The following is a 26,226-nucleotide window of genomic DNA, read 5'->3' as shown; positions in this document are numbered from 1 at the left end:
AGTCCATAATTGTTGGGTCGTGCGAGATGTCCCTGCTGCATTTTACTTAGGCAGTGACATTCTCAATCGCTTTGCCGTTAGTTTGGACCTAATAAACTTCAAAGCTTGGTCCCGATTAGCGGGTAATCCCAGGGGCTTTGATCACCCAAAGAAACATTTAGGTCAGCTCAACTGCTACCTTATGCAGTTGAAATTCAGATTGGAGAGGAAGTCACCATCCCAGAAAGGACCCGACAATTCTTCCTGGAAGTGAAAGTTAAAAGAGGACAGAAACTTAAAAACCCTGACGCCTATATTCATCTTAATGCTTATTTCCAACAGCAAGGGTTGGGGGTAAACCCAACAACACAAGTCAACATATAACACAACAACATTCCAATAGAGGTGGATAACAGCAACTTAAAGAGTATCACTCTAGCCGCAGGCACAATTATTGGAATGGCAGTTGATGACTGACATTTTCCCATAAGTTTAGTTAATGAACTGTTAGGACCAATCCCCAAGGACCTTTTTGACAGTGATAGTGACAATTACACAACACAAGAAAGGATCTTCACCCGGCATGGGGGGATTTTCCTGGTGTACACTTCCTGCCCTTATGGTAAGGAAGATGTGACCTTTGATTTCAAGAGGAATGAGGTGATATTCCAAGTCCGCGAGGACTGCCTTCCCCACCTGAAGCCACCAGCCCAAATCAGCAGTTTGACCAGGGACTTCTCCACCCAGCTGGAGGATGCCGCTGAGATAGCAAAACCGGAAGTCTTTCCAGGCTTCAAGCAGATGGTTGAAGAGAGAGTCAACATAGCTGATGCCTGTGAGACTCTGGAGTAGAAGCAACAATTGAAACAAGTTTTCTTAGATTTTCAAGATCTCTTTGCGGTGGACTCATATGACTGTGGTCGCACCGACATCCACACAACAACAATTCCCACGGACCCAGGCATGACTCCAGTGTTTGTGAAGCTATATCGCTTGCCTCTCGCATCAATGGAGTCCCTTACTGAAATAATTAAGAACCTTGAGTACCGTAGGATAATTCGTCCGGTCCACAGCACTTGCAATAATCCAGTGCGGGGGATTTTGAAGCCAAATAGCCAGTGGAGACTCTGTGCCGACCTTAGGGAGCTCAACAAACGGGACAATACTTCCCGATGGCCTCTTCCCTACATTGACCAAGGGCTGGCCCAGATCCAGGGGTCAAAGGTGTTCACTGCAATTGACCTGACCAATGGGTACTGGACTGTACCTGTCAGTAGGGAGGACCAATACAAGCTGGCTTTTACCTTCGGGGGAAAACACTACACATGGACCCGGACTCTGTTCGGATACATCAACTCCGGCAATAAATTTAACATTTTTCTACACATGGCCATGCCCAACCTGAGTGAAAGGAGTAACCTGGCCTATGTAGATGATGTTCTAGTCAAAAAACTGTGGAGGGACACATAGCAGAGATCCATTATGTTCTGACACAGTTGAGGGCTGCCGGAGAAAAACTCTCCTTTCAAAAGGCACAGTGGTGCAGAACCCGTGTCAATTTCTTGGGGCATGAGCTTACTCCTCAGGGTCTTTGTCCACAGTAAAAGAAAGTGGAAGCACTCCAGATATTAAAAGACCCCACAACTCTGCGGGAACTAAGGAGCCTCCTTGGACTGACTAATTACAGCAGAAAGTTCATTGGGGACTACACAGGGATCACAGACCCCCTGATCCATCTTTTGAAGGGGGGGCCAAGTGGGAGTGGGGTCCAGAACAAGCCAAGGCAGTAAGACAACTCAAAAGAAGCCTCTCACAAGCACCTTGCCTAGCTTACCCTGTCAAAAACAAGGAGTTCTTCTTGGAGACAGGGTTTCAAATACATGCTTGACTGCAGTATTATATCAAAAGCATGACAAGGTCAATAAAGTAATCCCCTATGCGAGTAAGACTTTATCCTCTGTGGAGGAAAAATTCAACAATTGTGAGAAGGCACAGTGTCCAGTCATTTGGTCGACTGAAAACTGGTCGAATGACATTTGGTCGACGCAATTTGGTCAAAAACCAAATGGTCGAATTGTTTTTTTTTTATATATATATTTATTTTTCGGGTTTTCGTTTTTAAAAAAAAGGGTTTTTTAGAAAAAAAGAGGGTTAGGGGGCCCCCCCCCAAAAAAAAGGGGTGAAAATAAAAAAAAATTCGACCATTTGGTTTTCGACCAAATTGGTTCGACCATTTGTCTAGTCGACCAATTTTTTTTCCACCAAATGACTGGTAACCGAAGGCACTCCTGGCAACTGCGTGGCCATTGAAGAATTACCACCCGTTTATCCAGGGGGAACACATCATAGTGGAGCCTCCACACTAGCCTTCACAATATCTCCAAAGTGACAGAATCCAGGCCGGAAATGTAAGTAATTCCCGAATTACTAACTGGATTCTGTCAATGCAAGGCTTTCCTGTGGAGATCAGATATGGCCAAAACAAGAAGAGTCCCCTCACGCAAGGTCTGGCTGACTTGCATGATTGTGCCAGAGAAAACTGTCTCGAGGATGAAAGTCTTAAAATCCAGGACAACATGGAGACATACCTTAATTCCCCACACAAAGTCTTTGAAGAAGACAAGTGTGAGGGAATGCCCACTGTCTATGTGGATGGGTGCTCCTACCATGTTGACAACAACGGGGAAAAAGAACTTGTGGCCGGCGTGGGGAATGCATGGGTGAATGATGCCTCAGAACCCTCCGCTGGGTACCTAATTGGTCCCCGAATTAGTCAAGTGGCAGAGTTGATGGCTGTGCATTAAGCCATCCTCACTGCTGTCCAACACCAACTCCACAAACTGGTCATAATCACAGATTCGGATTATGTACGGAACGGGTTTGTGGAGCACCTGGTTAACTGGAAAACCAGAGGCATGCTATGTGCTAATAACAAACCATTGAAACATGGAAAATTAATTCAAATGATTGATGATCGGTCACCTCGAATGGGATGACCATCTACTGGAAAAAGATCAAGGGTCATTCTAAAGTAGAGGGACCAGAAAAACTGGAAATGACCTAGCTGATCATCTGGCTAAAACCAGAGCCATCCAAGGGGATCTACTTGAGATCAAGTCCCTGTTTGGGGGAAATCCAGGTCACTGCTATCACTAGGTCCCAGACAAATGCTCACAATGAACTCTCAACTGCACAATGGAGTAAGGAGACCCCAGATGCTGATTTGATTACGGCACAAAAAGGGGATCCAATAATTGGTACGTTTTATCAACACATTGAGGACCCTGAGAACTTTCCCCTGACGGATACCGAATACATAGGGAAAGAGGACCTCAGAGTGTTGATGAAATGTCCAAAAATGTTCCAAATCCAAGACGGTTTGTTGGTGAGGAGATCCATAGCTGGCCATGCTATGAAACACTTGTGTACGACCACGATAGAAATAAAATATCAATCAATCAATCAATGATCAGTGGGTGGTCCCTACCTCATTCCGAATCCTGATGTTAAGTCACGCCCATGATGCGGCCACAGCCGGTCATCAGGGGTTTCATACAACAATTGAAATCTTAAGAGAGGCTGCATACTGGCCACACATGGGGCAGGACCTCGACCAATACTTGAAGGGGTGTCTTGTGTGTGCACAATTTCAGCCAACATCCCTCACACACTCTGCGCCTCTCCAAAAGAGGGAGATGACACTGCCTTGGTCAGATTTACAAGCCGATTTTATCGGGCCAGTGATTCGCTCCTCTAGGGGGAACAAGTACATGTTGACGGTGACATGCTTGTTCACTAAATGGGTGGAATGTCTCCCGGCCCCAAATTGCAAGGCAGAAACAGCATCTGCCCTGATGATCAACCACATCTTCTCGTGTTTTGGACTACCACAAAGGATCGGATCAGACTGAGGTAGCCACTTCACTAGCGAAGTGATGACAAAGATGTGGGAGATACTTGGGGTCAAAAAGAAACTACACATTGCCTGCCGGCCAGCCTCTGGTGCTTCAGTGGAGAGATACAACAAGACAATTGTGAGCATATTAAAAAAGTGTGTGGCAGATTATGGGGCAAGTTGGGACATTCGATCACCTCTTGTCCTGATGGCCATCAGATCTACCCCTTCATCTGCAACTAAAATGTCACTGTTTGAGTTGATGACTGGATGAAGAATGGTGCTCCCCCAGCATCTGCTCTACAGAACCCAAGAGCAGACATTGTTAAATGCCTCCACAACTCATGAGTATGTTGAAAATCTGAGAAAACACCTTCAACATGCTTTTGCCTATGCTCAGCGGAATCTAGAAAGATCTGCAGACAGTATGAAGACCCACTAGGAACTAAAGACTACTAGAAAAGAATACCAAGTAGGAGACCGGGTCGACTTATACAATTTCCAAAGGAATCAGGCCAAACAGCGCACATTTCTGCCTAGCCGAAGGGGTCCTTTTGAAATTGTAGACAATATCTCACCAGTCGCCTACAAAATCCATATCCCCAAAGGCAGTTTGGCAGAGGGGGAAGGTAAGTGGGTCCATATCAACCAACTGAAGTGTTGCCATCCTAGGCACACTCTGCAGCAACTAGAGGATTCATCTGGAAACCCAGAGGGGGTCACTCCAGCTCCCTAGAAATTCCAACTATTCCAACTGTTGAAAATGAGTAATAAATTGCAAACAGAAAAAATAGTCACTATATGTCAAGTGTATGTGCCTGTCCCACTACATGAATAGTTGTGGGGAAATGTCTACAAATATGCTCTGTTTTGTCATCCTAGAATTTGAAATCATGGATCCTAAGCATCAAGGAGGACCACTCAGAGACCAGAAGGGAAGATCCAAGGGGCCCCATGTATCGCTCCATACTGTCCTCAGGAACTGGCGAGGAGAACCTGTCGATCCACCACTGATGGGAGAAGCAGATGAATTTTGTCATTTGGACCAGAAAGAGAAAAAACTGAACATCCCAATCTCCCAACTTCCCCTTGACGGGTGGTCAAAAATCAAATCGCGAGGGGGGGCTTTGTGGGTTGTTTTAACCCACTAGGCTCTGCCCTGTGACATCCCTATGTGCTGGTGGTACCAGAATCTGCAAAATGGCCGCAAAATCTCTGGGCGTGCCAAAACCTATGAAAATTTGGCTTTGAAACCGAAAAAGATGGCTGCCAAATCTACTTTGCCTGTTGTCAGTAGTGGAAAGGAGACCCCACTGCTGAAACCTGTCACTGGGCTGCCTACCAAGTAAAAATGAAAACTGCATGAAAGGCAGTGCTTTATTGCAAGAAGCCCAGAAATTGCTCTTAAATCCTTTTTTTGGTTGCTGAAAATAGAGAATACCAGATCAAAACACCACAACACATCCAATATCTTTGCTGGGTGTTACCCGCCACTTCATTTAAGGAATCAACATGAACCCACAATGTCAGGAAAAGCAGAATCTATCATGAAAATATCCACAGTAAAAAGTGTGCTTCCCTGTGAAAATCTGCCAAAATATGGGCGCAGTACCATCGGCCGCCTGTGACTGTTTCAAAACCCTGCATTTAATCTGCAAAGTTGCACCATTAAAATCTAATGTCTTAAATCTAAGTGACCTGTCATTAAGAGGAACATAGGTTATAACTATTTAATCTCCATGGTTTATAGACTGGAATCAGAGTTCTATCTGCTTGATTAAAAATTGCAAGTTTATTTTAAATTAAGAAAATACTATAATTTGACAGTGAATTTAGCTGAAACTCAGAGTCATCAAACCAGTTCCCCCCATCTTTTCCCCAATAAAAGGCATCTCTCCTGCTTCCCACCAAAGGTCAGGAACTCACATTCAGGTGTTGATTAAGAGGGGAGGAGATTTGGGCTGCTGCTCCTGGAGGAGACAATGAACCTTCCTTGGCTGAAAGAATATGCAGATTGTAAGTCTCAACATTGGCCTCTGCGAGAGGAAGAAGGCAGGGATTGCTCTTGAGCTACAAGAAACCTTTGGAGGCGGGGATAGACATTTTTGTTGATTCTCATTGAACAGAAAGCATATTTCTAAAAAGCCAATGGACTACCTAGGGGGTGCGCCTAGGATAATTCAGCTTACCCACCCCTTTATGAAGCACATAAATAGAGACAGCTGAGGACCTAGAAAAACACACTGATCCACCCACCATCTAGAGATTGGCAAAGCACTTTGAAGTAGATCCATCCATACTCCTTGTTCCAGACTCCAAAAACTTTGCAGGCCCATTTCCAGAGCATAGCTGAACCACTTTCAGCTGGGCCTAATTTCCAGAACCCATCCCTAAATTTAAAGGGGAAACCAAGAAGCAGCCACTCTGTGCTGTAACTGCTTTCCTGCCAAAGAATCATTTTCATAACCAGAAGGCCAGATTAAACCCTGTCCGTGCCGTGCTGTGCTGTGCAGACATGAGAGTCATTGCAGATCCAGCCCAGTCCTGCCGTGCGGTGTCTAGAGGGCCTTGCTGATCGCTGACCCGTCCAGTTTGGTGTGCCCAGCAGTCTGTCCTAGAAATCTTTGACCAGAATCCCTGACGGTTCCATTCAAAACATTGGTAGTGAGTATCCATAGTATAGGATTGTCACTAGCCTATGCACTGTCCATAGTCATCCTTATTCACATCAAATCTATCTCATATCCAGAACTGTATTGTTAGAAATCCTTTTTGTTCTGCCTGAACTCTCTCTCTTATCCTATAGTCCTTCTGTAATAATATTGTTAAAATCATCTCTGCGCTGATATATTGCATCTGAAGAAAGGCAAGCGTCTCAGCAGTGAAAACCTGATTGGTGACGTCTTGATCTGGTGGCTGTGCTGTCGTGTAGTTTGCATCTTCCTAGTCCATTCCTAGTGTAAAGAAACCTTGTTTGTATTTTAAAAATTGCATTCTTGTTTTGCATTTTTCCTCTTTCTGAAAAAAATGACCTCCATGAAAACGTTCATAACTTCGTCATACTTTATGCTAGAAATTAAGTGTCTACTTGAAGCTAACATCCTAAGCTTTTTAAAGAACCCACACCCGCATCTCAACGCCTTATAATATTCCGGAATCACGCTGACCACGTGCGGAAAAGTTTGCTGCAAATTTCTCGTTTGGCTCAAATCTATAACGTGTGAAATAGCTTTTCATTGCACCTGACCTCAAAATTAAGTTTTCAACTTGCTTATCACTCTTAAATCATTGCTAGTGTTTGTCTGAACCCATACAAAGCAGCTCCCCTTAGTATTTCAACCATTTCAGTGAATTAAACCATTTTCAGTGTTTTACCATTTCATTCAAGCCAACTTTAAAACCATTTTGACAAGTTTGCAATCATTCCTGTTTCTCTCTCTGTGTTTGCTGGGGGAAATTGGGATTGATATATCGTATAGATTTCTGCATTCATGAAACCTGTTCTCTCTCTTTCTATCTCTTTATATTACATATTGGGGGGGATTGAGAGGTGTGTAGGGGGAAATATTAACCGCATTGCCATTTCATTGAACACCCACAAAAGGATTATTTCTGTGCTGCATTATTTTCCCCATCTTTGCTCCTTGTGATTAAAGAGATTGTGTAGTGTGACATCACCCCATTGGTGATCATTGTATACCCATTAAAAATAGTGTGATATATATTGTGAAATCCATAAATAAATATTTTTAACTTTGCAAACCAGCCTGATTCCTGGTTCAGTGTGACCAGGGGGTCGGGGAGGTTAAAAGGGAGGGGCGTGATATAAGTGGTACATCGTTCAGAAATAAAATAACGTATACCCACAAATAAATAATTAATTGTTTCAGCTGTGCATCACACGCTAGGCATTGACTTAGGTGAAGTGTCGGGTTGGAATCACTTACACCACACATGGGGACTCATTTTCCCCTTACTTCCCATTGCAATCAATGTAGTTGTCTTAACATTCATTGTTAGCTTATTCTTATTAGAATACTCACACAATCACTCAAATTGTTTGTATGAACATCTCCCTTTGGGCCAATAGGATAGAATCATAAACAAATAGGGGGTCAGGGAAATCCTGGCCTCCCACCCTTCTCACATCCAGTTTCTGTGCTACCCATTTTACATCATTGTAAAAAACACCAAAGAGAGTGGGCCCTTGAATGTAAACCCCTCACTCAAATATCTACACATATCTATCCACAAACAGAGCAAATCATATCCTGTTGGTATTTGCCTTGTGTAGGACTTATGTGATCTTGGCAATGTCCTCATGTATTCCTTCTTCTACCTGGGCAACCCAGAGAAAGACCTGTCCACGGAAATGAAGGCAGGTATTAGGTGGATGAACAGTAGGTATAATGGAGTTTTTTTTATAGTGAAGTATTTAAAGAGGATATCTAAGGGAGGAAGAATTGGTCAATAATGTGCACACCTGGCCTAAACCCTGCCAGGACACCACCAGGAATATCTTTCTCCTCTAACCAGACCTGAATCCTGGCTAAGAAGAGTTTACCAAAGATCTTTCCTGAGGTGTATATATAATGGATATAGTGTGGCCTTTTTCTGGGGACATTCTAGATCCATTCTTAAAAATGTGAATCATTTAAAGGGATGTCCAGAAGTTGGCACAGCCAGGAATTCAAGTATTGTTTTTGATACCCTGTTCAACATTGAGGGTCCAGAAATCTTCACATATTTAAAACGCTCAGCCGGTATTAATCTTGGGAAAATGGGGGAAACCGTGGCATGCCGTGGAATTTTAAAAAGGTTACAGTAATAGACTAGAACAGGAGGATCATGTCAGTAATGAAAACCACCAATGATGAGGACAAACTGGAGCTTTTAGTCTCTTCCTTTGTATAATGACCAAAATATTAGGCCATGTCACCCCTTAAGAACCTCAGTTGAGAGAGATAGAACCTATCCTAATGACTGATTCACCAAGGAACTTAAATAAATTAAGAGATTCAAAAGATTGGCAGAATGACAATGGATGAAAACAAAATCTGATATTCATAAATTGGCCTGGAAGGAAATTAAAAAAATATATAAATGCTGTCAAGAGTGGCACTAGATCCAGAGTCACACTCACACATTTTGGATGGCTGCATATAAACCCATCCCTGGCCACCTCACAGCTCTTTGGCTGAGGCTTAATACAGTTAAAGCTGTGGTTCATATTCTTTTATACTTGGGTTCACATAGCCCCTACACATCTACAGTCACTATCAGGGGTTTGTAGTCACTCTGCATTGGGGGTTAACCTTAAGGCTGGATCACTGCAAACAAGACTTCACCTCACTCATCTCATGAAGTCTATCAAGCTGAACCCAAAACGACCTAAACATTTATATCAACAGCAAATCTTTAGGGACGCACCTGTTTAAGGGACACAGAAAATATGAACTTGTCAATTTCAGAAAATGCCTTTGTAGTCTGTGATTCTACAAATGATTCCTTTGGTGTCCCCCTCATTTGGTATCCCCCTCATGATATCCTCCTTTAATACTTTCAGATCTAGGCCAGCAGTTTGCAAAAAACTGGCATTAAACCCCCCCAAAATATTTAACACCCAATCGTTGGTTGCTGGATAAAACCGATCAGGGAGAGGTTTTTTTTTTATTTAAAAATGCATTTGGTTTACATCTGAAACCTTACATTTATGAATCATTCGATTTGTTTAGTCCACGTTTTACATTCTTTAATTTTCATACTCCTGTCTGCTGTTGCTGTTGTCTGAGATAATGGTTTCCCAGAAATGAATGATCGAAGCAACCGTCTTTCTGTTGTTTCCCATAAGGATTTGACTCCATTGTTCCTCTGTTTCCATTTCCACGGGTGCACTTTGGTATTTGCCGCTATATAACAGTTTTATTTGATTGAGTGCCTCACATTTCATTATTGCATGGTATAGAGTTTCTGTTTTCCCAGCATTAAGCAAAATCTGCAGTCACTGTTCACATTTTTGTTTTGAGTCCATTTTCCCAAAACTTCTCTTGTAGGGATAAGTTTAATCTCAATCTTAAGAACATGTCTCCTATTCTTCTATCTGGGTATAAATTGAGGTAGTGGGGTAGTTGGTTAAGTGCTCGTGACTCTCCGTTGCACTTTAAGTTCAATTTGTATCGGTCTTTTCTTGCTTCGTTATCCAATCAAGTCGACTCAGCTTCTTTTTTGCGTTTTGTGGCATTCGCGTAAGAGTCGCCAATGTTATTCCCTTTTCATTACATATGCTCATTGACGCTTCCTTCCATTTTTTTAGAGCTATATCGTTCACCTGTAAATCTGTTATTCTTAGAATTTCCGAAGCCGGTATCTTCTCTTCGCTATTCAATTTTCGGAATAAATCCAATGTTTTCGATTCTATTATTGATTCAAGCGATTGAAGGCCCAGCTCATAGCGTATGCGGGACATCAGCATATTTTGAGGTAGGCCTAATACTTTCCGCCCGTAAGTCACCTCCAGCTTTGGCCATATTGATCTATCCAGATTGATCATTGCTTCTGCCCCATACGCAAGAATCGCTGTAACCTTTTGTTTGTAAAAGGTTACCACCGGCTTTAGCGAGAATTTTCCGAATTTCTTATGGATCACCAGTCCCTGTCATGGAAGAAGTACAGTTGGAGAATATTCTGAGGAGTTCAGAATGTATCATTCTAAACACAGAACCTACCCACTATAAGGGGAAAACACTCTATTGGGTAGCCACTAGAAATCGTCAAGCAGTTATAGAGACCAAGCCCTGTATATGGTAAGATCATTATTCTATTTTCATCCAGACTTTTTGTAAACAAAAACTAGAGGTTTTACATGCACCACCAGAGAAGATTCTCATTAGGAATTTTAAAAAGGTTACAGTAATAGACTAGAACAGGAGGATCATGTCAGTAATGAAAACCACCAATGATGAGGACAAACTGGAGCTTTTAGTCTCTACCTTTGTATTATGACCAAAATATTAGGCCATGTCACCCTTTAAGAACCTCAGTTGAGAGAGATAGAACCTATCCTAATGACTGATTCACCAAGGAACTTAAAGAAATTAAGAGATTCAAAAGATTGGCAGAATGACAATGGATGAAAACAAAATCTGATATTCATAAATTGGCCTGGAAGGAAATTAAAAAAATATATAAATGCTGTCAAGAGTGGCACAGGGTACCCAGGTAGGTTTTGGGTGGCTGTGCTGAAGTAAGGTAGCAGATAAGCACACACAGCAGGAAGTTCAACAAGAAAGAAGAGTAGGAAACTGTAGCTCTGAGCCAAAAGGGGCGAAAGATACAAAGGTACAGACAAACTGGATTCCCTCTTGGGGTGTATGCTGAAATGGGAAAGAGTGTTCCACGAACCTTAGGAAAATCCAGCCTTCTGCACAGATTGCTATAACAGAGGCCCACGCTGTATGCTCATGGCTGGGAACAACAGCAGTGGGTGTCTGTAACACTGAAAACGCAACAAGGGAAGGGGAAGAGGTTGCCTGCCGGAAACCAACAGGCAAGCTCTGTACAAAGGGATTACATAAGACACATGAGAAGACAAGAACAGATATATGCAGCGAAAAGGAAGTCAATGAGCAATCTAGCAGAAGGAAATGAAGGAAAGGCAGTTAGACTGAAGTAGATAACCTAAGGTGGAGTACTGAGGACTCAAGGAAGAGAACAAGGGAGCAGCAGTCAGGAAAACAGAAGGGCTGCAAAGTAGGAAGCAGGTGTGCAGTCTAGAGTGGCACTAGGCGCAGGAAAACTGTAGTGGACTGCGGAGGACTGTATTAGGCTGCAAGGCAGGGAGTCCAGAAGAACAGGACAGAGAGCGATTAGTAGTAGGCGACAGACAGAGAGCCCAAAAGAATAGGGCCGCGAGGTAGGGAGCCCAGAGGAGCAGGGCCGTAGGCAGCTAAGTGTAAAACAGGCTGTAAGGCAGAAGAGTGTAGCAAGCCGCAAGGCAGGGAGCCCAGAGGACAAGGGCTGTAGGCAGCAGAGGGAGACAGGCTGCAAGGAAGGAGCCCAGAGGACAGGGGCTGTAGGCAGCAGAGGGAGCAGGCTGCAAGGAAGGAGCCCAGAGGACAAGGGCTGTAGGCAGCGAAGAGGTGCAGGCTGCAAGGTAGGGAGCCCAGAGGACAAGGGCTTAGAGACAGCAGAGGGTTGCAAGCTGCAAGGTAGGGAGCCCAGAGGACAAGGGCTGTAGGCAGCCGGAGTGAGGCAGGCTGTAGGCAGGAAGCCCAGAGGACAAGGACTGTAGGCAGCCGGAGTGAGGCAGGCTGCAAGGCAAGGAGCCTAGAAGAGCAGGGCAGCAAGGAGTGAGCCCAAAGGAGCAGGGACGCTGACTGTAGAGGGCTGCAGAGGACTGTAGTAGGCTGCAAGGCAGGAAGCCCAGAGGACAAGGGCTGTAGGTAGAAGGCAGCGGAGCGAGATCGGCTGCAAGGCAGGGAGCCCGTAAAGGGCACTGGATCAAAACAGGATAATGCAGCAACAGGAACAGCATAGAAAGTAGAGGGTCAAGGCAAACAGGAGCGGGGAGATCTCAAGATGCAAGACACTGTGCTCCTGCAGGCAGCTGCTTATATACAGCCCTGCCCTGTTCTGAGGCAGGCTAATTGACAGCACCTGGAGCAGCACACCTGAAGACAATCTGCCTCCTCCCTCTCTGGTCCTGAGCAGGTGGAAGCAGCACTGGCCGCTAGAGCTTCTGGGGATTGTGGTCCCAATAACGATGAATGAGAATAGCCAGGAATTGAGGACTGTAGCCAGGTGCATTATGGTAACTGTAGTTAATTGAATAAAATAAGAAAGAACCAAAGTTGAGCAAATGGAAATAAAAGACCAAGGCGTGGATAGGAGTTGTTCAAAGAGTATTAGAAGGATCAATGAGTACCAAGTAGTCCATGATGGTTGCCAATGCGTGCGCCAGCGGCGCGGGCATGTCAAATGCCAAGAAAGACTTCTTTGAGAATCGGATTGCGAGGGCCAATGAAAATGGAGTCAAAGAACTCTTCAACATACTGAAGAAAGTTGAAAATCCAAGCCAACATCCAAACTCTTTAATCCCTTCGAATAAGGACTACACTAATATACAAAAGCCTTTGCCGATAAAGTCCTAGGGGCTAGAAATAAGATTAAGACCTTTGCTATCACTGTTTCAGGAGCAAATCTTGACTTTGTACAAAACCACAAGGTGAATGGGGACCCCATAGGAAATTCCAATATCAAAGAGTTAGATTTTGTGTTCCAACATATATATATATATATATCACAGGACTCTTAGAAACTATGAAGAGTATGCACACTACTTCTTGTATTGGAGACACTCTCTCTTCCAAGATAATGCTGCAAAATTGAACTATCTTTGGTCCGTTTGTCACCCGATTCATACATTTCTCTTTTAGACATGGAGAGGTTCCTAGAAACATCATGCGAGTTACAGTTACTCCTCTCATCAAAAGAAAAAACTGGTAAAGATCCTAAGGACGTTTCCAACTTAAGACTGATAACTAATATCCCTTTCCTTTTGAAAACGCTGGATAGGGTAGCCACCAAACAATTTCTGGACTTCTTAGAACATAATAATGTCTTTTATTAAAAACAGCCTGGATTTAGGTCTGGTCGCAGCACCAAGAGTGCACTTTTGGATTTGCAGTCAGTTATGCTGAAAATTGCGGACTCAGGTGGGTGTGGGCTGCTAGTCCTTGTGCACCTATCAGGAACATTTGATTTAATGGATTACAATATTCTTTTGACATCTTTGGAGAAAACGGGTAAGTGCTAACCAAATGCTATATAGTGGGTTCAGTCCTTTCTATCAAACAGGGTCTCAGCCATTGATTGGGGGGAGACCCAGTCAGACTATGCCCCCATTTCTTTTGGAGTATCACATGGGGCGTGTTTGTCTCCTGCTTTATTTAATTTGTACATGAAACCCTTGTATGATCTGCTAGAGGACACAAATGTTTGTTTCACCAACCATGCTGTTGATACTGCGCTGTTGCTGAGATTGGAAGGTAATTATAAACAGGATTCAGTTAGATTGAATGATATTTCTTAAATTATAAAACAATGGATGGTTGAGCACTATATCTGCCTCAATGATGCCAAATCTGAAATTCTACTTTTGGTCTCCCCACCCCAGATAGCTAAATTGGACTCCAGATACAACTCCTTCCTGTTAGACGGATGCGTGATCAAAACTGAGACCAAGATCAAAACCTTGGGTGCTCTCTTGGACTGTAGTGTTAGCCCTGATGCACAAGTAAATAGCATCATACATAGCCACAATATCATCTGAAACTCCTGAGGAAAATTAGACCACTCATCTCAGAGCATAATTGCTAAACTCTGGCTAGGGCTACTGTCCTATCAAGAATGGGCTATTCTTATGCCCTTTTTGGGGGTGCCTCGAAAAAGAATTTGCACGCCCTCCAAGTTGTAGAAAACAACATGTTTCAGATTATAAAACAATTACTACGTGGGTAGCATATCACAGCATTTCGAAAGTATTTTCACTGGCTCCCTGTAAGAGCCAGAATTCAATTTCAAATGGCTATCTTTGTTCACAAGCCAGTCTATGGTGCAGCTCCTGAATACCTAAGGGAAAGACTAATAATCAATTAACCGGCTAAAATCCTGTGCTCATGTAACTCTGTTACTACTTTGCCCACGCTCTAAATGGCTGAAAGCTAATGAAAAATCCTTTCCTTAAACAGCATCTTCTGCTTGGAACGCTCTGCTTCCCAACTTGCGTTCGGAAGGAAATGTTCTCTCTATTCGAAAAAAGTGTGAAAACCTATTTGTTTGAGTTGGCATTTCCTTGGTCTTCTTGCAGGTGGTATTACTGGGGAAATGTCTCATGTCATTGTTATAGTGTCTTGTGTGTCCTGTGTTTTCATGCGTTGATGCCTGTCTTGTTTTCGGGATGTAATAAAACAATACAAAATAAATAAAATCAAATAAATCATCTTTGCCTTTCCCATCTTCGTGCCAGTTGTTCCCTAACATACAGAGGCAGTTCTGATTAATCGGTACATTGTGACCACTCAACTCAAAATAGGTTTTAACAGCAGCTGCGAGGTTATTGTATTGTGTAGTGTAGCCTCAATGACAGTTTCACAAATAGGACAAAGAATTACCAACGGTGGAGGACAGCAGCATTAAAAGCAGTTTTCAATGAAGTCCTCATTACCGGACGAGCACAAGGACTCTCTAGTACAATTGCAATTATCCTTACATAAGAAAGGAAAAATGAAGAACAGCCTTCTAGATGGTCATGCCTTCGAAATCTTTTCACAAACTGTGTTTTCAGCCACCAAAACGCCTGTGCGGAAGAGCGATGACACATCCCAAATTCACAGACATGAAGTGGCAGAAATGACTCCTCCATTGTCCACTGCTGCAAAATAAAACACACAGCTTCAAATGTGTATGGGCATACAAGCTGGACACGTGTTATTTTGCATTGAACTCAAAGCTGCATTTTACATATTATGGATCAAAACCTATGTCATTGACATTTCACATAAACATATTCCAATTAATAAATAAACAGGCATTGCATCATCCAACAAACATGGACAGAGCAGTGAAGTTGATACAATCGGGAGCAATAATGGTACCAAGAAAAGAGTTTATCTTATCTCCAGTTTGTTTCCCAATAATATAATGCTGCGATATCGGGATACAGAAGAACGGAGCACAGTCTGTGCCTATTCACCTAAACTGGGAGTAAACCACGGCTAAGCCTCACATATGCACCGAATTCAGAGGTCATGAAGTCACGAAAAAGACGCGAGTACCGGAGACAATACGGAGCCCACAATCCGAGCCTCCTCATAGAGGGTAGAGCCCCCTCCTCAGGGGCGTGTGCCTCCTCTACCCAGGATTGTGTCGCATGGACCTATGCCACAAACTGGCCAGATTTGCCTACGAACCGTACGTCTCGCCTTGCGGATCTACAGGTGCAATGACCACGGACCCATCAGAAGCGGGTGCCGCCGCCACCAAAGGTGACATCGCCACACTATTGAACGAAATAAAAAATATGGGAGCTAACCTCGGCGGCAAGATCGACAAAATCACACAGAGGATGGACAGATTCGAAGAACGCTTGGAAAGTGTGGAAAATAACCAGGCCTCGATCGACACCCTTGAGGTTCAGATGGACGTACGGATCCGAAACATCGAAAAAAGAGAAGTTGAGGCGAGGCTTAAGATGGATGACTTAGAAAACAGAGAAAGGAGAAACAACCTCCGCTTTTTCGGCATTCCGGAACGCGAAGGTGAAACTGAAAAAGATCTCAAAGACACCATACACGACATCATTAGAATATTGACCGACGATGAAGACATCGACGAGCCCAAAACCGAACGCATACACAGAGCCGGTGGACCAACCGGCGGCCCGCGGTCTGTTCTGGCCAGGTTTCACCGATATCAAGACAAAGCTAGAATTCTGGAGAAGGCCAGGTCTGGAGGCCCGCTCACAATGGGAGGCGCTCAAATCACCATCTTCCAAGATCTATCCTCGTTAACTTTAGCCCTGAGACGCCTCTGCAGCCCCCTCACGAAATGGCTCAAGGATCAGGGCACAAGGTATAGGTGGGGATACCCCTTCTCGCTTACATTCGAGCACGACAGCAGGATAATAGTTCTACGCTCTGAAGACGAGATCAAAGACTGCATCGCCGATTTCCTCGGTGCGGACCCGCGGAGCAAAGAGGGCGGCGACGACGGACGACCGGGATCGCAGTGGGAGCTCCAGGGCCCGAGGCGTAAGAGGGTAAAGGGATCGAGAAAGTTTAGACGCCCCAACAACACCCCCGATCATGATTAACCAAAAGAAACAGCGCTGGAATTGTACTAGCTACAGTCACATCTAAAACACGTGGCAATGTCTCCCACGAGGGATGCAACATAGCGGAATCACACGCCGCGGACAAAGCACCCCCCAGGAATGGAAGATGAAGTGGACTCCTGTGGAAAGTCCTGAAAGCCACACGTAACGTTGAAACTTTCATAAGTTTATGGTTATTACTGTTAAAATTGCATAATGTTTGGGGGCAAGGGGGAAGAGATGGGGGCTTACCCTTAAGCTACGATGGTAAATTTGCTCGGGACCATAGATCAATGGTCCCCACTGATGGTCCGCCGACGGACTGCAAATTCTTATCCAGTCTGTCCCGGACGCCGTCAACAGCTGCCAATGCAGCACGCCCTGTTTGCAAGCTCAAACGAGCACCACCATTTATGGTGGAATATGAGAAAAGGGGAGAGAGGTAACGAACACTTGGGACATGTACAGATAACAATAAGTTTGCTTCGAAGTATCACAGCCAAGATGACACAGGGCACCCACTTGCCCCTCTGCTCGCTGATGGTGAGAGACCCTCGTCTCCAAACCGCTGATGGCATCACATGAGAAGTCTAAGGGCAAGGGTCTCCTCAGAATTGGGACTATCAATGTGAAGGGACTGAACTCCCCTACTAAGAGATCGCTAGTGCGCAGAGAATTCCGAAGATCCGACATTGACATTCTCCTCATACAAGAGACGAAATTTGCCAGAGGAGAGGAGCGAGCGGTCCTGGGGAAACGGGGGGGGGGTTGGAATTCTGGGGCTCTGTCCCACTCAGGAAGGGAGGAGTTGGGATCCTCATCAGGAAAGGAGTAGGCTTTGAGATAGAAAAGACCTGGTCAGATGTGAGTGGACAAACCCTCCTGATAGTGGGGAAAATCGCAAGAGTTCAGGTCACGATCGCTACTATATACTCGCCTAATAACCGACAAGCTGCATTCCTTCGGAAGACAATTCCCAAAATAGTACTAGAGACTGCAGGCCACCTCGTTATAGGAGGCGACTTTAATCAGTGTGTGAACCCGACTGTTGACTGGAAGCCAGGCAACCCCGATAAGCGGGCCCAGCATAGGAGGGATCGCACTGAATTCGCTGACATGATGGAACTTTACGATCTACGAGACTTGTGGAGAAAACAACATCCTGACGAAGGGGGTTTCACCTTCTACTCGAACCCCCATCGCACATTCTCACGCATAGACTATATATTCCTCGCACCTGACCTTGCAAGGTCAACAAGTTATACCAACATTATCCCGACAACATGGACAGATCATGACATGGTCCTAGCAGACGTCGACTGGAACGACCTGCCTGCCGCTGGGGGATCCTGGCGATGCAACGACTCCCTCTGGACCGACGCGACGTTCAGAAATGAAATGGAAACCGAGATTGAGGAATATTTCAAGACGAATGACAATGGGGAGGTCTCCAAACAGGTGATCTGGGAAGCGGGGAAGGCCACGTGGAGAGGTATCTTAATACGTGAGGGCTCCCCTAAAAAGAGAGAGCGTAAGATTGTAGAAAACAAACTCCGCAAAGAAATATACCAGCTGGAAGCGGGAATAAGAGACGAAACGACGGTGGACCCCTCCAAACTCGACATGGCCCAACGTAAAAGAGAGGAACTACGGCTGTTAGAACATGGACAGGTGGTGAGGAAGCTACAATTCCTGAAACAGACATATTACGAGAAGGGGGATAAGGCCGATGCACTCCTAGCCGCCAGGCTCAGGGAAAGGAGGGAAGAACACAAGGTGAAAGAGATAAAAGAGCCCAACAACCCCGCGATACATCCACCCCACTCGATACCCGAGAGCTTCGCCATCTTTTATGAAAACCTATATACCTCTGAGCTGCTTGCGGCTCACCCTGATATATCCGCTTACCTGTCCCCAATTACTATGCCCACAATATCACACACAGAGTCCGAACTCCTCGATAGCCCAATAACCGAACATGAGACACGAGAGGCGATCAAACGGCTTACACTGGGGAAGTCACCGGGGGAGGATGGTTATACTGCCGGCTTCTATAAGACCTTCGCCGAGCAGCTCTCACCCTTTCTCACGGAGCTCTTTAATGAGATAATGAGCTCTGGGATCGCACCAGATTCCTTTAGGAAAGCCCTCATAACTGTCATCCCTAAAGAGGGTAGGGATCCCAAATTATGTGGGTCATACCGCCCTATTTCACCCCTCAACCTCGATGCGAAGATTTACGCATGAGTACTGGCAGCCAGACTGGAAACTCTAATGCCCAACTTGGTCCACCCTGACCGGGTGGGATTTATCCTGGGGAGGCAGGGCGCCGAAACAATGCGTAAATCCCTACACCTTGTCCACGCAGGGCACAGTATAGCAGATGACCCGGCCCTCCTATCGATCGACGCAGAAAAAGCCTTCGATAGGGTGGAAGGGGAGTTCCTGGGTGCAGTACTCCAGAAAGTAGGGATAGGCTCAAAATTCCCCGATGGAGTGCGAGCAATATACACCTCTCCCAAAGCATCAATATTTGTGAACGGGGAATATTCCAGATGGTTTGGATTGCAACGGGGGACCAGACAAGGATGCCCACTCTCCGCGATCCTGTTTGCACTTTCCCTGGAAAGCCCCTAGCCCAAAAGATAAGGAACGACCCCCGAATAGAGGGAATTCGCCTGGGAGGGATGGAATACAAAGCAGGGCTGTATGCTGATGATATCATTCTACACCTAACGAAACCGATGACCTCCATACCACATGCCCTAAATCTAATAAAAGAATATGGCCGGTTCTCCTGGTTTAAAGTAAACACGTCCAAATCCATACTCTTTCCACTCCAAGGTACCCCAGACGATAACGACACCAAGTTCCTCCCCTTAGGACTCAAGGTAGAACACACAACATTACGATATTTGGGCATACAGATCACCAGAACCCTAGGCGAACTATATGAGGCTAACTTCCCCCCGCTCCTTCAAAGCTTCGAGAGAGACCTTGAGAAATGGAGCAAACTGACGATCTCTTGGCTGGGGCGCATCAATGCCGTCAAGATGGTATGCCTCCCCCACTTCCTCTACCCCTTTCAGATGCTACCGATAGAGATACCCCAAAAATTCTTCGTGGATGTCCGTAACATCATGCTGCGGTTCCTCTGGCAGGGAAAAAGACCGAGGATCTCATATGACACGCTTATTCTCCCCAAGGACAGAGGTGGATTAGGGCTTCCCGATTTGAGAAAATACTACAATGCCACTCAGTTGCGCGTCCTAATCCCACACTTCAGAGACCACAAACACCTGCAATGGGTCCAGATGGACAACCACTACTTGTCCCCCGCCACGGTGGCGGAGTGGCTGTGGTCACCACACCAACGGGTCCAGAAAAGAATTAAACACCACCCCATACTATCCACCATATGGGCTATATGGCGCACTGGGAAAGAGATGCGCGAAGTCACCACCTGGCCATCCCCGCTCAGTCACTTGTGGTCTCCTGGCATAAATGACCAAATTCCGAACCTAGACCGGTTCCAGTCATGGTACGAGGCAGGACTGGAGAGGGTGGGACACCTCCAGAAAAAAGATGAGTATATCACACTACCTGAACTGAAAACGGCACTGGGGATAGGCAATCTATCGACGTTCCACTTCATTCAGCTAAAAGGGGTGTTAACGAGAACCGAATGGAGGGAAAAACTGAGAAGAGATCTCACCGCCTTTGAGAAACTCCTAGACTCTAGAGGGGAAATGAAAGGCCTTATCTCAATAATGTACCAAACGCTATTGTGTGCAGGCGGCGGGAACACGGAACTCCTTAGGGCCAGATGGGAAAAAGACCTAGGCGAAGAGATACTTCCCGAACAATGGGAATTAATGTGCAGAGCTGCGCCTAAATCCTCCATATCCAACCAATATAAGCTGCATGCAATAAAACTCCTACACCGATGGCAATACGATCCGCTTCGACTCTCCAAAATGTCCCAGTCCATGAGCCCAAAGTGCTGGAGAAATTGCGGAGAAACTGCCAACTACTGGCACATGTGGTGGAGCTGTCCGCACATCAAAGTGTTTTGGACCGAAGTCCTGGGATGGATCAAAGAAGTAGACGACATCCATAGAGAACTTGACCCACTCCTTGTCCTGTTTGGCCTTGAGAGAGTTGAGGAGGATTGGTTCCGGGTCAAAGGCCTGGCTCCCCAGCTATTACTGGCTGCGAGGGCCCTAATAGCGACCAAGTGGAAATCCCCTCAGGTTCCAGGTAAGACCGAATGGATTAAATTGGCCACAAGCATTTATGTAATGGAAACAATCACTGCCTCCCTGCACAATAAATCAGTGAAATGCGAAACTCTATGGATGGACTTCAAGAATACATATATCACGCCTACTCATGACTCCCAACCTGAGGAGCCCCCAAAAAACCCGACCGAATGAAGCCACACCTAAGGAACACTACAAAGGACGAGACCCTTACTTCCAGCGACCATGGTACTATCGGATGCAACGCTGTGTCAATCATATGATACTAACACTTTTGTCAAACTATTGTACTTGTGAGATACACTAACCCAAGTGGGGGAGGGGGGTGGGAGTGGGCTTTGGCGAACAGTCGATGAGTCTCTTCCAGACAACCGGGACTGTCGCACTACCAAGAGAATCTAGTATACTGTTTTTACTATTCATTGTTTGTTCGACTTACGCCTCTGGCAGATGTATGATCCTGTTTGAATACTGTTTGCTTCTTTTTGTTTTTTGTAAAAACAATAAAGCTAAATTTAAAAAAAAAAGAAAAAGACACGAGTAGGATGAAACCTCGAAATAGATGTACTGGAACTCTAACAAATGTTGCCAGGAGCCAATGGGCCTGGATTTGTAAATGTAGGGGGTAACATAGTTTTGCAAAACCCACAAAGGACAAAGAAAACCTTCCTTCTACATTTTCAAAGCCTGGCCTGTTGGCTATGTCACCGCTTGTTATTGTACTCGCATAGAGAATTCCTAATGCTTCCAGTTCACAAACAATTTGCACATTTCCAAGCTCCAATTTGCACTGCAGCTTCATATGAGCAACACATATCATGCAGGATGCAGAAATTAGCCAGGTTCCAGTTTCATACACAAGAAGCCCTCCTGTTTGGACTGGACACTGCCACTGTATGCCTTTACATTATATGAGATGTTCCTGCAATATGGAATATAAAGGGTTTAGTAAAGGAAGACTAGGGTGAGAATAAACATAGCTACACTAACATTTTTCAGAAATAGTTATATGTGTTCAAGTGTGCTCTTTCTTGGTTACGCTTCATCAGTAGAATACGAGGTATGTGCCGTCTGATAATTGCATTGAATAATTTGTTGTAACAAAGAGCTTTATTTAACCCTTTAACTGCCAAGGGATTTTCCCCCCAGTGCCAAGGCCTTTTTTGGTGATTTGTTTTTGTTACTTGAGATATGTGGGACAATTCTCAAATATGGCCCCTTTTCTTCCCACATGTAGGCGGTCATAACGCCACCAAGGAATCCTAGTTTGCTGTAGTGGGGCGAGAGAAAATAATCAAAAAGCGAGAACATTTTGGGTTTTTTCAGAAAATGCCAATAAAATGATGTACAAAGAAGCCTGTGTTTTTCTCCTTGTAAGAGCTTGGAACAAATGGTTTGCTGTGCTGAATTCACCATTTCCATGCTTTCAAGAACAGGTTGAGTGGAAACCAAAAAAACATATTTTGATATGGTTACTCGCCATTTTGTGAGAGGTAGGCGATTTTGGCCTTTTTTTGCAATAGGACATGCATGGATGGAATGGAAGAAGAGTGTAGATAAGCTGAATGGGAAGACAAAAAGACATATATTTCTGAAAAGAAGACCAAATTCCAAGTTTAGGAAGGGGTGATTTGCGCAGGTCAGGCAACAACTATGTAGGGAAAAATTCCATAGTTTGTGGCAAAACTGGGTGAATGACAGATAAAAAAGGTAAGTGATGGACATGGTTGGCCTGGTAAGGCAAAGGCTTCTGTGAATTTTGAGAAAAACAATGCTGCGCTACATTCCCCCGACTCTTCCAGTTAGGAAATCACACATTTTTGTAATGTTTCACAAAACAAGCAATACCACAAGCTAAAAACTGAGCCACGGTACACAGGTTTTTTATGCTTATGGCCTGAACAGACGTACTTAGCATGCATAAGTAAGGAAAACAAACGTGGCGAGGAATGGCACACATACATTTTTTGAAAGAGCACAGGCAGACTTTTTGAAGGGTAGGTGACTTGTGCAGGTAACAAAAGTGTGTAGTGCCTAAAGCAGCGACTAAATGTAGGTCACATTTGGGAAACGAAAGGTTTGTGTGCCAAAGTGCCACAGCAAATGTTCGAAAACGATATGGAAACCACACAAACACAACAAATGTCCTACCTTCTCGCGTTCCCACAGGTGTCCTAACAAAAACAGTACCTCACATGTGTGAGTGCACCTACCTGGGCGTAAAGGGAAAAGGCGAAACCACTGGTAACCCCAAGTCTTTCGGCAGAGCAGATTTTGTGGGAATTTGCTCTTGTGGACAACCTACAGATTTGGGCCCGGTATGTCACAGCCACCAAGGAAAACAGGCAACCCCATGCATTTCTGGAAAGAAGACACCCGTGGGAATCCAAAGAGGTCTAACTTGCGTGAATTGCCCCAGATTTTTTTACCCACAATCCATGGCAAATCCCGAAATTTGGATAAAAAAACTCAATTTTCATACATTTCCCTCTGCCAACCCACCAAAATATGCCACCAACAACACATGTCCTACCTTCCCGTGTTCCCACAGGTGTCCTGACGAAAACATTACCTCACATGTGTGGGTGCACCTACCTGGGCGTAAAGGGAAAAGGCAAAACCACTGGTAACCCCAAGTCTTTCGGCAGAGCAGATTTTGCTCTTGTGGACAACCTACAGATTTGTGCCTGGGGTGTAGCTGCCACCTAGGAAAACAGGTAACCCCATGTATTTCCGAGAAGAAGACACCTGTGAGAGTCCACAGAGACCTGACTTGCACAAATCACCCCAAAATGTATTACCCGCAATCCCTTGCAATGTTCGAAATTTGGCAAAAAAACCTCAATTTTCAGACATTTCCCTCCGCCCACCCACCGAAACACACCGCCAACAACACATGTCCTACCTTCCTGCATTCCCAAAGGTGTCCCGATGAACACGGTACCTCACATGTGTTACAGAACTTCCCCCTGGGGAGGGAAGGGGACCCTGCCAGGGGCTCTCTGGCGCTGCTGCTGTGCTTGGGGATAGTACACCCACATGGGAAATTGATGCCCACGGCCGGGGACATCACCTCCAATGGCCCTGGAGTTCTTGCTGGCCTGTGTTACAGCTTTTCCCCACCAGGGAGACTGGGCAGTGTGCCAATACCTCCCTGAAGGTAAAAACTGTAACGCAGCCCAGCCAGTACTCCAGGACGAGTGGAGATGTTGTCTCCGGCCTTGGAAATGTATTTACCATGTGGGTGTACCATCCCTAAGCACAGCGGCAGCTTCAGGGAGCCCCAGCAGGGTCCCCTTCCCTGCCCCATGGAAAGTTCTGTAACACAGCCCAGCCAGCGCTCCAGGATGGTCGGGTGATGTGCCTGGCCTTGGGTGGCTGTCTCCCATGTGGTTTGACCATCCCCAAGCCCAGAAGCGGTTCCAGGCAGCCCCGCCAGGGTCCCCAACCTTTCCAGGAGGGAGAATCTGTAATGCAGGACAGCCAGAGCTCCAGGATAGACAGGGGTAATGTCCCTGGTCTTGGTGGCTGTCTCCCATATGGGGCGACCTTCCCCAAGTGCAGCGGCTGTCCCAAGGGAGCCCCAGCAGGGTCCCCATCCCTTCCCTGAGGGAAATTCTGTAATGCAGTGAGAGGCCCCCAGATATACTAGTTGATCTCCCATTCATTCAGCTGTGTCACACTCGACAACCAATCTCTCAGAAGGGCATTCAGGCAGTCAGTCAGCCAATCTGGTGCACGGTGCATTCAGGCCATTCTTCTCCCTCTCAGACACTCACAACAAGGAATGTGTATTGGGACAAGTACCCAGCCATTCAACACTACACACTGCATTCATATTAGTTTCAGGCAGGGCTGTCTCAGTTATTGTGTCAAACACCAGATACTAGACAACCACAACACAGAATGCATATCTATCACACACTCCATTCACCCAGGTCCCACTCACAGGTGTACCCACAACATGCGGTCGTTGGGAAGGCTCCAGCCAGTCTGGTTGGCACATGCCCACACTACCATACATGAAACTTCCACCCAACAGCCAGTGAGGGGGAAGACACAGAGTCAGGGCTTCCCGGGACTTCGGGAAAACCAAGGTACCAGGTGATGGAAGGCAAGAGGCTATGGAGGCCATCTTGTTTCCATCAGGAATCTACTGATTCCAATGACAGGGCCTGGGCATCCCAAAATGGAGGACACTCAGGGCACCTGTCAATTCAGCACATGGCTTCCACCAGCCCATGCCCTGCTCTGTGGGCCACACACAGGTGCCCAAAACATACACTAGGGGAACAGGGTTGTAACCCCACCCAGGGGTGGAATAAGGGTATCCCATGGGTCTATACACCAAACCAAAAGAGAGAGCTGCACTGCCAGGACTCCCACATAAACTCCTGCGTGGAAAACACGACAGAACACACAGTAAAAAGCAGTAAAGGACAAAGATACGGAGGCCCTGTCCCTCCGATGCATTTCCAGCATCCCAGTCGCCCCCCCCAGACTGAAGTTAGGGTGCCTAATCTCCCACGAGATAGACACCCTAATCCAGACGGTCAACATACCTTCTGGAAAGGCCATCTGCATTATTATGACTCTTCCCTGGTCTATGCTCTATAGCGAAGTCTAGACCTTTCAGGCTAATGTACCACCTGAGCAGTTTCGGGTTCTCACCCTTCATCTGCATAAGCCACTTCAGGGGCTTATGATCTGTTTGGACTTGAAGGTAGACCCCGTAAGGTAGGGCCTAAAATGCCTAAAGCTCCAAACTATGCTGAAACATTCCTTTTCAACAGTAGCCCACCTACGTTCTCTACCCTTGAGTTATCTACTGATGAATATGCTCGTATGTTCCATCCCTTTGTCATATAATTGGGACGACAGCTCCAATTCTGGTGTCGCAGGCATCTGTCTGGACGATAAAGGGATTGCTGTAGTCAGGCACACACAACACAGGTGCCCTACACAGACTTTCTTTCAAGCCATCAAAGGCCCTCTGACATTCTTCAGTCCAATTAACCTTCCTCAGTTGTTTGGGTGAAGTCAGAGCTGTCAGGGGTGCAGCTATGGTTCCATAGTCCACCATGAAATTGCGATAATACCCAGTGAGGCCCAAAAAGGCTCTCACCTGGGTTCGAGTAGTGGGAGTGTCCCAGTCATGTACATCCTGTACTTTACTGTGGAGATGTTGGATTTGACCCCCTCCTACCTCATGACCAAGA

This window comes from Ambystoma mexicanum, chromosome 10 (assembly GCF_040938575.1).
Source record: "Ambystoma mexicanum isolate Mex_15411 chromosome 10, UKY_AmexF1_1, whole genome shotgun sequence".
NCBI lineage: Eukaryota > Metazoa > Chordata > Amphibia > Caudata > Ambystomatidae > Ambystoma > Ambystoma mexicanum.
The sequence above is the reverse complement of the archived record's forward strand: the minus strand, read 5'-3'. Positions refer to the sequence as shown.